Source organism: Lepidochelys kempii, chromosome 12 (assembly GCF_965140265.1).
Source record: "Lepidochelys kempii isolate rLepKem1 chromosome 12, rLepKem1.hap2, whole genome shotgun sequence".
NCBI classification, from domain to species: Eukaryota; Metazoa; Chordata; order Testudines; family Cheloniidae; genus Lepidochelys; species Lepidochelys kempii.
The window spans coordinates 4,229,180-4,246,679 of record NC_133267.1 but is presented as its reverse complement, the minus strand read 5'-3'; positions in this window follow the sequence as shown (position 1 = coordinate 4,246,679).

Below are 17,500 nucleotides of genomic sequence, written 5' to 3'. Positions count from 1 at the left end.
ACCCTGTGGGGGAGAGCAGCCAGTCAGAACAGCTGTAAGAGCCCCAGGGGCCGAGCAGGGGTTCTGAGTGGAGGGAGGAGCCTATGCCGTTATGGGGGTCGTGGGGGCAGAAAGAGCCAGGCAGCTCAGGGTGGCTCTGCCCCCTCCCCTCTCGAGGGAGCAATGGACTAGTATGCTGCCCCCTCCCCCTGCATCCCTGTGACACCCAGCCTGGTGGGGCGGGGCGGGGTGAAGGGCCCCTGCAGCTGGAGGAACAGCAGAGGCAAGCCGGCAGTGGGACAGCGCCGGGCCAGATACTTGGGAAAGTGCTGTGGGACTGCTAGCCCATCAGGGAGCACCCTGGTCTCCATGGCCGTGGATAACAGGGAGCCTTGTTGAAGCACCTGACTCTGCAGATGAGCTCTGCTCTATAGACCTTTTGGGGTGCATGGGTCTTTGCAATCTCCATGCCACGCAGCTACGAGACAATGCAGACCATGACCAATGGGGCTTATTGACGGCCTTTGTTGGGCGTTTTGGGGTAGGAATGTACTTTGCCATGATCCGACAACACACTCTGGATGTGTAGCGCTGATCAGGTCAGCCCATATGCTCTGTCTTGCCTTTTTGGTTAAACAACACTGTTAGAGAGCTTATTCCTTCACTCTCCCACTTCCCTGGTCCTTCTCGCATGAACAGAGAGCAACAATACCTGAAGTCCGAAGGTGCACACAATTCAATGTTTATTGGGGTGAACCTCCAGCAAGCTTAAATACAAGTTTCTTTTTCCTTATTTTCGAATCCCAACTTACTTCCTGTTTGCCCCTAATTTATATAGTAATATTCTTAGCTATACCTTAACCAATCATTCTACTGAAATTTAACTAACCAATCCTAACATATTGTAACATGATTAGCTAACCAATTATATCCCACCACCTTAATTAGTTTACAACCAGCAAAATTAATTATACAACAGACAGAAACAATCACAGAACCAGACAGAGACCATGCCAATAAACAATAGCAAAGTGGGAACTATAATGACAAAACAATACAGAAGTGAGGATTTCACATCCCAGTATTGATAAGTGAGTTCTTGCCAGACAGGATGCTATCAAACTAAGTTTCCTTTTACACCTTCTAGGCACTTCCCTTTCTCTGGAGGCGATAGGCACTATCAGGACAGGATTATATCCTAACAGCCCAATAGCACCTGATTTCAATGTGAGTAGTTTGGAATGTGAGGAGGTGACCGGTCCCGTCCCAGTTTATGGCTGCCTCTGTCGCTTAGCCAAAGGCCTTAGCCTAAGAACAGGACCTCAGACTGTCACAGTAAGAGAAGGACCTTACATTGGCAGACAGTGATTTTGATTCTTTCTTTTATACCTCTAACTAGCCAAGTGATAAGAATACACCTAAATTCTTAAAGTACAGGCCTTTGCAGACAGGCCTGAATATCTATCCTAACAAACACCGGGGTCAGATGTGGTATGTAAACCATGCTCAGACCTGCCATGGGAACGAGGGGCATTTGGCGCTGTGATGCTGCCTTGAATTCCCTGTGCTCTGTGCCACCAAAACTGCTGCTCTGGAGCTGTCTCCACTGCACTGCTGATGGCTTTCTGGTGTCATTTCCCTGGTGTTTTTTCACATAAGGTCTGTCATTGGCTGCATTGTTATCATAGAATCATAGAATAACAGAGTTGGAAGGGACCTCTGGAGGCCATCTAGTCCAACCCCCTGCCCTGAGCAGGACCAATCCCAACTAAATCATTCCAGCCAGGGCTTTCTCAAGCCTGACCTTAAAAACTTCTAAGGAAGGGGATTCCACCACCTCCCTAGGTAACGCATTCCAGTGTTTCACCACCCTCCTAGTGAAAAAGTTTTTCCTAATATCCAACATAAACCTCCCCCACTGCAACTTGAGACCATTACTCCTTGTCCTGTCATCTGCTATCACTGACAATAGTCTAGATCCATCCTCTTTGGATCCACCTTTCAGGTAGTTAAAAGCAGCTATCAAATCCCCCCTCATTCTTCTCTTCCGTAGACTAAACAATCCCAGTTCCCTCAGCCTCTCCTCATAACTCATGTGTTCCAGTCCCCTAATCATTTTAGTTGCCCTTCGCTGGACTCTCTTCAATTTCTCCACATCCTTCTTGTAGTGTGGGGCCCAAAACTGGACACAGTACTCCAGATGAGGCCTCACCAATGTCGAATAGAGGGGAACGATCACGTCCCTTGATCTGCTGGCAATGCCCCTACTTATACACCCCAAAATGCCATTGGCCTTCTTGGCAACAAGGGCACACTGTTGACTCATATCCAGTTTCTCATCCACTGTCACCCCTAGGTCCTTCTCTGCAGAACTGCTGCCTAGCCATTCAGTCCCTAGTCTGTAGCGGTGCATTGGATTCTTCCATCCTAAGTGCAGGACTCTGCACTTGTCCTTGTTGAACCTCATCAGATTTCTTTTGGCCGAATCCTCCAATTTGTCTAGGTCCCTCTGTATCCTATCCCTACCCTCCAGCGTATCTACCACTCCTCCCAGTTTAGTGTCATCCGCAAACTTGCTGAGGGTGCAATCCGCACCATCCTCCAGATCATTTATGAAGATATTGAACAAAACCGGCCCCAGGACTGACCCTTGGGGCACTCCACTTGATACCGGCTGCCAACTAGACATGGAGCCATTGATCACTACCCGTTGAGCCCGACAATCTAGCCAACTTTCTACCCACCTTGTAGTGCATCCATCCAGCCCATACTTCTTTAACTTGCTGACAAGAATACTGTGGGAGACCGTGTCAAAAGATTTGCTAAAGTCGAGGAAGAACATGTCCACTGCTTTCCCTTCATCCACAGAACCAGTTATCTCATCATAGAAGGCAATTAGATTAGTCAGGCATGACTTTCCCTTGGTGAATCCATGCTGACTGTTCCTGATCACTTTCCTCTCCTCTAAGTGCTTCAGAATTGATTCCTTGAGGACATGCTCCATGATTTTTCCAGGGACTGAGGTGAGGCTGACCGGCCTGTAGTTCCCAGGATCATCCTTCTTCCCTTTTTTAAAGATGGGCACTACATTAGCCCTTTTCCAATCTTCCGGGACTTCCCCCGATCGCCATGAGTTTTCAAAGATAATGGCCAATGGCTCTGCAATCACATCCGCCAATTCCTTTAGCACTCTTTGGTGCAACGCATCCGGCCCCATGGACTTGTGCACGTCCAGTTTTTCTAAATAGTCCCGAACCACTTCTTCCTTCACAGAGGGCTGGCCACCTCCTCCCCATGCTGTGCTGCCCAGTGCAGTAGTCTGGGAGCTGACCTTGTTCATGAAGACAGAGGCAAAAAAAGCATTGAGTACGTTAGCTTTCTCCACATCCTCTGTCACTAGGTTGCCTCCCTCATTTAGTAAGGGGCCCACACTTTCCTTGGCTTTCTTCTTATTGCCAACATACCTGAAGAAACCCTTCTTGTTACTCTTAACATCCCTCGCTAGCTGCAACTCCAGGTGTGATTTAGCCTTCCTGATTCCATTCCTACATGCCCGAGCAATATTTATATACTCATCCCTGGTCATTTGTCCAATCTTCCACTTCTTGTAAGCCTCTCTTTTGTGTTGAAGATCAGCAAGGATTTCACTGTTAAGCCAAGCTGGTCGCCTGCCATATTTACTATTCTTTCTACACATTGGGATGGTTTGTCCCTGTGACCTCAATAAGGATTCCTTAATATACAGCCAGCTCTCCTGGACTCCTTTCCCCCTCCTTTCTGCCTGCCTGGACCACCACCTGGAGTTCCTGGAGCTGCTGCTGCGGAGCTTGCTGCCTGGAGCTGCTGAAGCCCTGAGGAGGAGAAGAAGGGGACCATCTACCAGTGGGGGAGCACCTGGAGACTTTGCAGACCACCGTGGAGGGTGCCTTTGGAACTGAGAAACTTTCAAACTGTGCTCTTGTGGCGGGGGTCTTGACTGTGTTTGTAGGGACACAGGGGGTGTGGTGTGGGGCTGCCCCCTGATCCATCTGTGTGTCCCCCAAGCCCCCACCACTACCACCACAGCTGCCCCCTCCACCTCCCCCACTGGCTGTTTACCATCTGCCTCAGCTCCTGCCTCTGGACTCAGCTGCTTGCTTGGCTTCCCACGCCCCGATTCCACTGTTTGGGCCAGAAGCAGCAGCCAGCCAAACTGACTCTGTGCAAGCACACATGCGCTGAGTCTTTGCAGAGCGGGGTCCTCCCTCTTTCGTGCAGGCAAGCCGTGCTCGCCTTATTGCCAAAGAAGGGGGACCTCCACGATTTACGAAATTGGCGTCCCGTCTCGCTCCTCAGCACGGACTACAAGGTCGTAGCGAAAGCCATCTCGCTGTGGCGAGGGTCCGTGCTGGCGGACGTGATCCACCCAGACGAGACCTATACCGTCCCGGGCTGCACCATCTTCGACAACCTGTATCTGGTCCGGGACCTCTTGGAACTCGAGTGTAGGGACGATCTGTCGTTCGCCCTCCTGTCCCTGGATCAGGAGAAGGCGTTCGACAGGGTGGATCACGGGTATCTCCTGAGCACTCTGCAAGCGTTTGGCTTCGGACCCCAGTTTGTGGGTTTTCTCCAGGTGCTGTACGCCTCCGCAGAGTGTCTGGTCAGGCTCAACTGGACCCTGACCAAACCGGTCAGCTTCGGGCGAGGAGTACGGCAGGGGTGCCCCCTCTCTGGCCAGCTGTACGCTCTAGCGATCGAGCCCTTCCTCTGTCTCCTCCGCAGAAGGTTGACGGGGTTGGCACTACGAGAGCCGGAGCTGCGGCTGATCCTGTCGGCATACGCCGACGATATACTCCTCGTGGTCCGGAACCCGGGCGACTTGGCGCGGGTGGAGGCTTGCCAGGCTGTGTACTCGGCAGCCTCCTTCGCCCGGGTCAACTGGGTCAAGAGCTCTGGCCTGGTGGTAGGGGACTGGCAGCAGGCGAGCTCCCTCCCATCCGCGCTTCAAGCCATCCGGTGGAGCGTGGGTCCGCTGCTCTATCTTGGCATTTACCTTTCTGCCACGCATCCGTCTCCGCCGGAGAACTGGCATGATTTAGAGGGCAGGGTGGTAGAGCGGCTCCGGAGATGGACCGGACTACTCCGGTGTCTGTCCTTTCGAGGTCGGGCACTGGTGCTCAATCAACTAGTCCTGTCCATGCTCTGGTACTGGCTCAACACCCTGGTTCCGGCCCCGGATTTCCTGGCCAACCTCCGGAAGTTGATTCTGGAGTTCTTCTGGTCGGGACTGCACTGGGTCTCTGCAGGGGTTCTCCATCTACCCCTGGAGGACGGAGGGCAAGGCCTGAAGTGTCTCTGCACTCAGGTCCATGTCTTCTGCCTCCAGGCCCTGCAGAGGCTCCTTTATGGTGCAGGTAGTCCGGCGTGGAGCATACTGGCGCACGCCTTCCTGCGCCGCCTCCGAGGGCTCCGATATGACCGGCAGCTCCTTTGTCTCCATCCGAGAGGTCTTCCGTGAGACCTCTCCGGGCAGCCGGTCTTCTACCAGGACCTCCTCCGGACCTGGAAACTGTTCACAGCGACCAGGTCCGTGACGGCCTCCGTGGGGGCAGATCTCCTCACGGAGCCCCTGCTACACAACCCCCAGCTCCGTGTGCAGGTAGCAGAGTCCCGCTCGGTGCGCCAGAGGTTGGTCCTGGCAGAAGTCACCAGAGTCGGAGACCTCCTGGACTACGACCGGGGAGTCTGGCTGGATCCCCTGACGCTCGCTCAGCGCATGGGGCTCTCCAGACCTCGTACTCCCCTGCGCGTACTTCAGGAGGTGAGGGCCGCTTTGCCGCCTGCTGCTCGGGTTTACCTTGACCGAGTCCTGCGAGAGGGTGCGCCCCGCTCACCCTCCACCCCAGGCCCTCCGGACCTTTTCATCGGGCCCCTGCCCCGTGGACCCGACCGACCCCCCTGCCCCTTCACCGTGAGCCGGCTACGCGAGCTGCAGCTGGTCCGGTTCCAGACCGTGCCAAAACAACATCTCTACACGCTCGTGCTCCACACCCTTCACGTCCTCAGCCTCGCGTCCCGCCCTGACACAAAGTGGTGGGACCTCCTGCCACCTCTAGAGGGTGAGGAGCCCTGGTGGGCCAGCTTCTATTCCACCTTAGTTCCGAGGTCCGCCGGGGATATCAGTTGGCGGCTCCTTCACGGGGCCGTGAGCACGGGCGTGTACTTGACGTGGTTCACCCAATCCCAGATACCTGCCCCTTTTGCGGTGTGAGGGAAACCCTGGCACACGTCTACCTGGAGTGCACCAGGTTGCAGCCCCTATTCCGGCTCCTCACGAATATTTTGTTAAGGTTTTGGTTGCACTTTTCCCCTCACCTCCTTATCTACGCACTCCCTGTCCATGGCCCCACTAAGTCACGGGACCTCCTGGTCAACCTCCTCCTGGCCCTGGCTAAAGTGGCCATCTACAAAACCAGGGTGAGGAGGTTGGCCAATGGAGTCTCCTGCGACTGCGGGGCCTATTTCCGATCCTCTGTCTGTTCACGCCTCTGAGCGGAGTTCCTCTGGGCGGCGTCCACCGACTCCCTTGACGCCTTTGAGGAGCGGTGGGCGCTGTCTGGGGTTCTCTGCTCGGTGTCCCCATCCGGTTCCCTTCGTTTGACCCTCTGACCGCACTCCCGTCCCTGTTGTTCATTAGTTGTCCCCCATAATTATTTGGTTTCCCAGGTCCTGTGGATCCCCCCCTTAGGCTGGGGGGGATCCTTTAGCAGTGGGTGGCTTCGCCCGCCCACTTCCTGGATCCCAATAGGACTACTGCTCCTGCTCCAGCTGCTCCCCAGGCTAGGCCAGACACCCCCCCCTTTCTCTGCTGCTACCTGGTTGCTGGCCGGCTGCTGGACCCCCCAACTTTGGGTGCTGCTACTGCTCCAACTGCAGCCCCCTGGGGGAGGGGGGAAGCCTGCTGGCCTGCTCCCCAGAGGGGGGGAGTGAGGGACCCCAGCCCCAGCTGTTGCTGCTGTGAACACCACCACCACCTGAGGGGTCCTTTCTGCCTGCCTGGACCACCGCCTGGAGTTCCTGGAGCTGCTGCTGCAGCTGCCTGGAGCTGCTGCAGCCCCGAGGAGGAGAAGAAGGGGACCATCTACCAGTGGGGGAGCACCTGGAGACTTTGCAGACCACCGTGGAGGGGCCTTTGGAACTGAGTAACTTTCGAACTGTGCTCTTGTGGCGGGGGTCTTGACTGTGTTTGCAGGGACACAGGGGTGTGGCGTGGAGCTGCCCCCCCGATCCATCTGTGTCATTCCCCCCCCCAGCCCCTACCACCGCTGCCCCCTCCACCTCCCCCACTGGCTGTTTACCATCTGCCTCAGCTCCTGCCTCTGGACTCCGCTGCTTGCTTGGCTTCCCACGCCCCGATTCCACCCTTCGGGCCAGAAGCAGCAGCCAGCCCCACTGACTCTGTGCAAGCACACGTGGGTGCCCCCCCCGGACTGCCCACCCCACAGCTTTTCCTGCCCCGCCCGTTTTCCCTCCGCAGCCTTTGTTTGTTTGCCCCGCCCCAGCCTCTGAAGCTAGCCCCTTGGTTTCCCTGCCCTAACTCCAGCCCGCTCAGCCCCTTGCTCCGTGCGCCCATGCCCCCTCCCGTGCACTTGTGCCACTCCCCATTTGAGCTTAAACCCTCTTCACTGCCCCCCCAATGCTGTTGTATCCCCCTCCCCCAGTGCAGCTAGAGGAGCCGGAATTCCACCCCACGTCGGCGACAGACCCCTAACCCCTGTTTTGTGTCCCCCCCCCCGTCCAGCCCTCCCTTCTTGGCGCCCTCCTCCCCTGCCTGCAGCCTAGCGGGGAGGAGTGGTCGACCTGCTTCCCCTTTTCCCTCCTCCTTCTGGTGTCTCCCCTTCCCTCCCTGCTCATGATGGCGGGGGACGAGAGCTGCCCCTCCCCCGCCTGCCCCTCTGTCACCCCCCCAAGCCTCGACCTCCGCTGCCGAACCACCTGCCGCCGCCCCTGCTGGGGCACCAGCAACGGCGGGCACCGGGGTGACCTCTGCTGCTGCCACGTCCCTCCCCCCCTCAGATTCGGGGGGAGCCCCCCCCAGCCGGCGGGAAGGGCCAGGATAAGAAGAAGGGGAAGGGCCCCGCCAAAACGACCAGGCCCTCCATGGCAGGGGCTGCCCCCACTGCCGCGGCCCCACCACCGGCCGTGGTGTCCCTCCCCGCTGTTCCCCCCACCAGCTCTGCGGGTGCCCCTCCCCTGGCCCCCAGGGCGTACGCCCAGGTGGCAGCAGCCCCCCCGTCTGCCACTCCGTCATCTCTCCCGCCCACCGCCTCCGCGACCAGCTATAGTGGCCAGGGCCCCTTCCCCACCATGACCAGGAAGCACGGCGTCCGTTGCCTCCTGGTGCCCGCCTCGCCCCACGTAGAGCCCTACGTGCGGGCGTTGGTGAGGGTGGTGGGGCCCACGGCCATTGTGGCGGCCTCCAAAATGTACGGCAAGGTCGTCTTCTTCTTCGCATTGGAGGCTGCTGCCCAGGAGGCGGTGGAGAGGGGCCTGGCGGTGGGGTGGGTGTTCGTCCCCCTGGAGCCGCTGGAGGACCTGGGCGTCCGCCTGGTCCTGACCTCTGTCCCTCCCTTTCTTCCCATTGCCGCCCTGTTACCCGTCCTCTCCACCCTGGGGAAACCCATCTCTGTCATCAGCCCTCTCCCACTGGGCTGCAAGGATCCCGCCCTCCGTCACGTCCTCTCGTTCCGCCGGCAGGTGCAGCTTCAACTGCCGCCGGCGGTGCGTGGCGGAGAGGCGCTCGAGGGGTCCTTCCTGGTCCCCTACCAGGGGGCCCGTTACCGGGTGCATTACTCCACGGGGGGGGCCCGGTGCTACCTCTGCCGGGCGATGGGGCACGTCCGGAGGGACTGCCCCTTGGCCCGGCAAGGAGGGGCATCCGGGACCCCCTAGCCCCCAGCAGGGCACCAGCGCCATCATCGCCTGAAGCCACCTCTCCTCCTACCCAGCCCACCACTGCTCCCGCTCGGGCCCAAGGGGCAGCTCCCCCAGTACGCCCAGTCGAGCGGGAGAGCCCCACCCCCGCTGCTTGCAATCTGGCGGGGCCCTGTAGAGGAGGGTGCGGCAGGGACCCCGCCAGGCATGGGAGAGGGCCTGCCCCAGGGGGAATCTTCTCTCCCTCATGCTGCCCCACCGTTACCCCCCGAGTCCCTGAGCCATCGCCTCTGCCCCCTGACATGACCCCTGCTAGCCAGCCCCCGGCTGATGCCATGGAGGGCTGGGCCCTGGTCTAGGGGAAAGCGGAAGGCTCGAGCTCCGCTCCCCTCATCCGATGCGGAGGCCCCCCGGAAGACCAGGAAGGGGGGCACCGATGCCGAGCCTTCCGCTTTGCCCACGGGTGTGTTCCATCCACCGGTGCCGGCTGGGAAAGACGTGGCAGCACCAGAAGGCAGTATCTCCCCTCCACGGGAGTCCCTCCCCTCCGAGGCCCCCGAGGGAGCCCCTCCTGCCCTGGTACTATCTGAAGCCTCTGTGAGCCGCGAGGCGACCGACACGTCGGGTGCTGGTGGGGAGAACCCTGGGGTGGCGGAAAGCGATCTCCCCTCCATATATGAGGAGATCGAGGCCCTGGGTCTGACCCCGGTCACCCAGTGGGAGGACGACCCTGTGCCAGCGGGCCTCGATCTGGGTGACCTCACTCCAGCCCCCCTCTCCCCATGCTCCCTCCCCCTAACCGTTGCCTCCGCTCCCACCTCCGAGGAGCCCCTGGACTCCTCCATCAACCCGGCCGCAGATGGCACCCCGCTGACAGCCACCGAGCCTGTTCAGGGGACAGCCAGTGCCACGCAGCCGGGACCCGAGCCACCGGGGGCACCCCTCGTTGGTGTGGAGCAATCGACTTCCTTCCCGGGCGGGGGACCCTACAGAAGATAGTCCACCTTCTGATGCCATGGCTGCCAAACCCACCATAGAGCCTGCGCCCGGCATCACTGAGAGCCCCCTTCCCACCCCACCAACCCTTGAGTCTGATTAGGAGGTGCCACCATCCTGCTGCTTGGCTTCTGAAGCCCAGAATCTCGTCTCTGCCCCTAACCCTGACCCTGTTCCTATCCCATCCACCTCCCGTGATGTTATTGCCGCACCTAGGCCTGTCTCCTTCCCTTTTCCAGGAGATTGTTGGAGACCCCAGGGCATGGCCACTAGTTAAGTCGAGGGGATGGAAGGCCATAAGGGTCGAGGAAGTCTCCCTGCTGAAGGCCTTTAAGGGCTTCTTCTCAACCCCCCTTAATAGAATTCAGGCCTGGCTGGTTTGAGTAAGCTCTTTTGCTCTTAAAACAATGTTGCAGACGCAGATAATGCCTTATAGTGTAAGGTTTGCTGATGCCAAGTTAAAGATAATAGGAGAGAGAGCTACAAGGCCAGACAGAATGTGCTGGTTGTTTAAGTTGCTAGGAATGCTTGTTAGAGGTTGCAGGAAATAAACATTGTTGTAACCCATATAAGGAAGGCAGAGTATTTGTGCAAAGTTTTAATTGGCTGATGTGTAATGCAGTAGCATTAAGGAATATAAAAGTGTGTGTAATGACCTGCTCTAGGTGCAGGATTTGAGATTCTGTTCTCCCTGTACCTTGTCTGCAGCTGCAAATAAACTTTTCTGCTTCTCCACCCCGTTGCGATTATTGGGTGACACACACCGGGCAACGAACCCCTGCTGTTGTTTTGCCTCTTGGCACTGGGTGTCGGCAACAAGATGACCCCCAGGGAGCGGCCTTTATGTTTCCCTGTCCTGACCCAGTAGGGGCTGCTATCCTCCCTCCGCCGCCCCTTATTGCCCCAAGGTTCAAGGCGGGCCAAATGGCGCCAGTCCATCAGGCGCCCCGTTGGGGGTCCGCACCCTGTCTGCCCGTCTCGGTGGGCCACGGGGCTGTACCAAGGGCCCCATCAGGGGATAAGCAGGAGACCATAACCCCACCCCCCCATGTGCTGCGAGAGGAGTTGAGGGAGTTTTTAGAAGACGTCCGTGGCTCCCTCAACAAGGTACAGCTGGCTCTCCAGCGATGGGGGGACTTTCATCAAATCCTTTGGGCCGCGAAGGCCCTCATGGGGGAGGGTAAAAGAACCGGGAAGCAAGGCGCCGCGGCCTGCCGGCGGGTCCCCCTCTTCCGTGACTCCTTACTCACCTACGGGGTAGGTCATGGACTGGTGGACGGCCCGTCGGGAGCCGCGAGCGTCCCTGCCGGCGAGGATCCCCCCAGCCCTCCTCATGGCACCTCTCACCATCACAACATTGAACACCCAGGACTGTAGGATGGGTCTCCGCAGGTCCCAGGTGCTCCCCTTCCTTCAGGAGGGGGGTTACTCTGTGGTTTTCCTACAGGAGACCCATACGGATCCGATTGCCGAAGACAGCTGGCGGTTGGATTGGGGGGACAGGGTCTACTTTAGCCATCTCACAGTTCGTACGGCTGGAGTGGCGACCCTGTTCTCCCCCGACCTACGGCCTGAGGTGCTGGGGGTCACCGAGGCTGTGCCGGGCTGCCTGCTGCACCTCCTGGTCCGTATGGAGGGTGTCGTGGTCAACCTCGTTAACGTCTATGCCCCGACATCGGGCCCAGAGCAGCTGCAATTCTATCAACAGGCGTCTGCCTTCCTCGGCACCTTGGATCCTCATGAGTGACTGGTCCTGGGTGGGGATTTTAACACCACCCTCGAGGAGCGGGACCGCTCGGGGACCGAGCAGTGCCCGGCCGCAGTGGACATCCTCTGGGAGATAGTCGAACACCACTCCCTGGTGGACGTCTGGCGCGACCACCACCCAGATGACATTTCCACGTTCACCTTTGTCCGGGTGGAGGCCCATCGGTCGTGCCACTCCAGGTTGGACAGCATTTATTTATCACGCTTCCACATTTCATGAGCCCACTCCTCCAACATCTGGCCAGCCCCTTTTTCTGACCATCATTTAGCCACTGTGACAGCCTCCCTCTGCGCAGAGAGGCCGGGGCCGGCCTATTGGCATTTCAACAACAGCTTGTTGGAGGATGTGGGCTTCATGACGTCCTTCTGGGAGTTCTGGCTGGCCTGGCGAGAGCAGCGGCGTGCCTTTCCCTCGGCGCAGCGGAGGTGGGATCTGGGGAAGGTGCGCGCCTGGCTCTTCTGCCGTGACTACACCCGGGGCGCCAGCCGACGGAGGGATGCGGCGATAGGGCAGTTGGAACGGGAGGTCTTAGAGCTGGAGAGGCGTCTGGCCACCAGCCCCGAGAATCCGCCCCTCTGCGGAGCATGCCGGGAGAAGCGGGAGGAGCTCCGGGCCCTCGAGGACCATCGGGCTCAGGGTGCCTTTGTTCGATCCCGCATTCGTCTCCTTCGGGAGATGGATTGCGGCTCCCGCTTCTTCTACGCCCTGAAGAAAAGGAGGGGGGCCAAGAAACACGTCACCTGCCTTCTGGCAGAACACGACACCTCCCTCACATATCCAGTGGAGATGTGCGGCAGGGCGAGAGCCTTCTACGTGTAACCCTTCTGTCCAACCCTTCTGAGTTGGCAGCAACAAGGGTGGGGTTCAGTATCTAGGGGATCCATTCCAATAACACAATGCAAACCGGCTCAAACCCCCACCCAGTGACCTGGGACAAATATATACCACCGCCCCCGGGCACCTCTAAGAGGCAATACTTCCCCTCTCGCAAGCATATAGTCTGAGTGTAGCAAAAAGCCTTTTAATAACAGAGAAACAATGTGGCATTATGTTGGGGAAACACCACCAACAGGATTCATAACACAACCCATGAGCAAAAAACCCACCCCAAGCAAATTGGGGCATGTCCTTTCCCTTTGGTTCTTGGGTCCAGCAACCCAAATCACCCAAAGTCCCAAAAGTCCAATGACCCAAAAGTCTCCATCCCTGGTCAGGGCAGCCTCAGAGTTCGAAAGTTTATCTGCAGAGCTTTACCTCCCAACCTGGGTGGAGATGGCGGGGGAAGAGGTAAGGGGCACCTTACATGATCTGAAGCTGACCGCCCCACAGCTCCCTAGGCCTTCGCTCCGCCAGCCGCCCCACGAACTGCTTCGCTCGGCTCCGCTCCGCGGCCCACAAGCAGCTCCCGCCGTCCCACAAATTGCTCCCCCAGCCGGTCCACAAACTGCTCCACGTCCCACCAGCAGCTCCCGCCGTCCTATGAACCGCTCCACCAGCCTGTCCACCAGGCGCTCCAGCCCTCCTGCAAACTGCTCCACAATATCTCTTCAGGGTCCCCCGCTACTTAACACAACACTCAGTGATTTCAGCTCTTAGGTGAATTCAGCTTGTACTAGGGGAGCCTCAGTGCTGGTGCACCATTAGCCCACAGTGAGCTCCACAGCCTGTAACTAGACTCCTGATGGAATCAAAATTAGCTCTGATATTCCACAGTGGAGGAAGGAAAAAATGCAATTAGCATGTAAGGCCCCTCACCAAGGGGCCCATGCCACCAAGTATTAATACTTGTCCCCAGCCTCTCTCCATTCACAGAGTTTTGGAACCCATGACCCTTGCCTAGCGAGTGCTACTTAGTTGATGGTGAGTCCCTCCATCCTAACAAAAGGCCAAGTACAGTTCCAAGCACAGTTCCCATAATCAGGGTAATAACAATTTATTCTTCCTGCCCCAATAACAGAGACACTGGGGATCCCACAGCAGCCAAAGTGACCATTTGGGCAGCTATGGCCTCATTCTAGGCGGGGTGGGTGTGCCTATGCAAATGAGATCAGCCCCTGAAGTTCTTTTCCACAAATTTGCCACACCTCACCACCAGATGTCAGGGTGGAGCTCATCCTGACACTGCTTACACGCTTGCAGAGTGCTCTGGGAGGAGCTCCCTACGGTCAGTGCGGGCGACTGAGACTGGCGAGAGCTGCCTCTCACTCTGGCCGAGTTCTCGGAAGCCCTCCGTCGCATGCCCACCAATAAATCTCTGGGCATGGACGGGCTGACCGTGGAGTTCTACCACGTGTTCTGGGATGTCCTCGGCCCAGACCTAGTCACCGTCTGGGCCAAGTATTTGCGGAGTGGGGTCCTCCCTCTTTCGTGCAGGTGAGCCGTGCTCGCCTTATTGCCAAAGAAGGGGGACCTCTGCGATTTACGAAATTGGCATCCCGACTCACTCCTCAGCACGGACTACAAAGTCGTGGCAAAAGCAATCTCACTGCGGCTAGGGTCCGTGCTGGCGGACGTGGTCCACCTAGACCAGACCTACACCTTCCCGGGCCACAGTATCTTTAACAACCTATATCTGGTCCGGGACCTTTTGGAACTCGGGTGTAGGGATGGTCTGTTGTTCGCCCTCCTGTCCTTGGATCAGGAGAAGGCATTCGATAGGGTGGATCACGGGTATCTCCTGAACACTCTGCAAGCGTTTGGCTTTGGACCTCAGTTTGTGGGTTTTCTCCAGGCGCTGTACGCCTCCGCAGAGTGTCTGGTCAGGCTCAAGTGGACCCTGACCGAACCGGTCAGCTTCGGTCGAGGAGTACGGCAGGGGTGCCCCCTCTCTGGCCAGCTGTACGCTCTAGCGATCGAGCCCTTCCTCTGTCTCCTCCGAAGGAGGTTGACAGGGTTGGTGCTGCGGGAGCCGGAGCTTTGGCTGATCCTGTCGGCGTACGCTGACAACGTGCTCCTCGTGGTCCAGGACCTGGGCGACTTGGCACGGGTGGAGGCTTGCCAGGCCATCTATTCTGCAGCCTCCTCTGCCCGGGTCAACTGGGTCAAGAGCTCTGGCCTGGTGGTCAAGGACGGCTGGCAGGCGAGCTCCCTGCCACCCGCGCTTCAGGCCATCAGGTGGAGGGCGTGTCCGCTGCTCTATCTTGGCGTTTACCTTTCTGCCACGCATCCCTTTCCACCGGAGAACTGGCACAATTTAGAGGGCAGGGTGGTAGAGCAGCTCCGGAAATGGACAGGACTACTCCGGTGTCTGTCCTTTTGAGGGCGGGCACTGGTGCTCAATCAACTAGTCCTGTCCATGCTCTGGTACTGGCTCAACACCCTGGTCCCGGCCCTGGGTTTCCTAGCCAACTTCCAGACATCAATTCTGAAGTTCTTCTGGTCGGGACTGCACTGGGTCCCTGCAGGGGTTCTCCATCTACCCCTGGAGGAGGGAGGTCAGGGCCTGAAGTGTCTCCGCACTCAGGTCCATATCTTCCGCCTCCAGGCCCTGCAGAGGCTCCTTTATGGTGCAGGTAGTCCGGCGTGGAGCATACTGGTGCACTCCTTCCTGCGCCGCTTCTGAGGGCTCCGATACGACTGGCAGCTCCTTTATCTCCATCCAAGAGGTCTTCCGCGAGACCTCTCCGGGCCACCGGTCTTCTACCAGGACCTCCTCCGGACCTGGAAACTGTTTTCAATGAGCAGCTCGATAGCAGCCACCAAGGGGGCAGATCTCCTCACGGAGCCCCTGCTACACAACCCCCAGCTCCGCGTGCAGGTGGCGGAGTCCCCCTTGGTGCACCAGAGGTTGGTCTTGGCAGAAGTCATAAGAGTCGGAGACCTCCTGGACTACGACCGGGGAGACTGGTTGGATCCCCTGACGCTCGCTCAGTGCATGGGGCTCTCCAGACCTCGTACTCCCTGGCACTTCTGGAGGTGAAGGCCGCTTTGCCGCCCGCTGCTCGGGTGTACCTCGACCAGATCCTGCACAAGGGCGCGGCCCGCCCACCCTCTACCCCAGGCCCGCCGGACCTTTAAATTGGGCCCCTGACCCATGGACCCAACCGACACCCCCGCCCCTTCACCATGAGCTGGCTGCACGAGCTGCAGCCGGTCTGCTTCTAAACCGTGCCAAGGAAACATCTATACACGCTTGTGCTCCACACCCTTCACGCCGTCACCCTGGTGTCCCGCCCCGATACAAAATGGCGGGACCTCCTGCCACCTTTGGAAGGTGAGGAGCCCCGGTGGGCCAGCCTATATTCCACCTTGGTCCCGAGGCCCGCCGGGGATATCCGTTGGCGGCTCCTTCACGGAGCCATGAGCATGGGCCTGTTCTTGGTGCAGTTCACCTCTATCCCAGACACCTGCCCCTTATGCGGCATGAGGGAAACCCTGGCACACACATCTGGGGTGTGCCAGGCTGCAGCCCCTATTCCGGCTCCTCACCAATATTTTATTACGTTTTTGGTTGCACTTTTCCCCTCACCTTCTTATTTATGCACTCCCTATCCGCGGCCCCACAAAGTCACGGGATCTCCTGGTCAACCTCCTCCTGGCCCTAGCTAAAATGGCCATCTATAAAACCAGGGTGAGGAGGTTGGCCAATGCAGTCTCCTGTGACTGTGGGACCTCTTTCTGATCCTCGGTCCGTTCACGTATCCGGGCAGAGTTCCTCTGGGCGGCGTTCACTGACTCCCTTGATGCCTTTGAGGAGCGGTGGGCGCTGTCCGGGGTTCTCTGCTCGGTGTCCCCGTCCGGTTCCCTTCGTTTGACCCTTTGACCACACTCCTGTCCCTGTTATTTCATTATTGAAATTTATTTGGTGTCCAGGTCCTGTCGATCCCCCTCTTAGCAGCACTTCCCGGATCCCAATAGGATCACTCTCCTGTAGCCCTCTGGCCCGACCCCGTCACACACGTTCCGCAGAGACTTGGTACGGTTTGGCAGCTGCATTCCCTCAAGATTCTTCTGTCTGTGCTGAGCATGCTGCAGCCCCTCACAGCCCCTATGTGTGACCAGACTTTTCCCTGTAATGGTGTGTCCTGGCAGCCGGGGGCCGGGCCAGGCATTGGAGCCAAGAGCAGGGAGCCTGTCTCTCCTGTGCACTCCAGGCTCCCAGGGCTGGCTCCCAGATAGCAAGGAGGAGGAATGGTTCTGATTTAGAATGCAGAGGGATGGGGAGTGGGCCAGGGGAGATGACGGGTTTGCAGCAACCAGGGGTGTGGGAAAAGCAGAGTGGGCTGGGGGGCAATAGCCAGAAAAGGGTGGGGGGAGAGCTGTGGAGGAGAGAGGTGTGCTACAGAGTGGGACAGGAACCCAGTGGTATGGTTGGATGGGAGCAGAGGGGGAAAGGGCTGGGGGCTATATAGGCACCGATGGTGGAGATGATAGGAGCAGAGTGGAAGAGGGGGCAGGAACAGAGACGGGGGGACAGAGACAGGTATGCTGAGGACAGGGGTGGAAAGGTCTGTAACCGATAGACACATTCCCCTCCAGAACCTGGAATGGAACCCAGGTGTTCTGCGTCTCACTATTCCTCTGCTGTCAGCAAATAGCTGTGAAATGCACCAGCAATGCGTGTCTCATCCCATTCTCATGCCTGATCAGCATACTCAGCCTGCTACTGCTCCCAGTTCCTTTGTTAGCACAGGGCTGCTCGGTGGCACTAAAGAGCTGGTCCCTGCTGATGACCCAGTTTGGTTCCATCGTGTGATGGAATTTCTGTTTTTTCAGTTTTTAAAAGACCGTTTGAAGGTGGCTCCATCAAGCACCCTACAGTTAGGGGATGCCAGGGTTAAGACAGCCTGTGCAACTTTGATTCAGCCCCCTGGTGCATATGCAGTCTTTAATTACATGCAC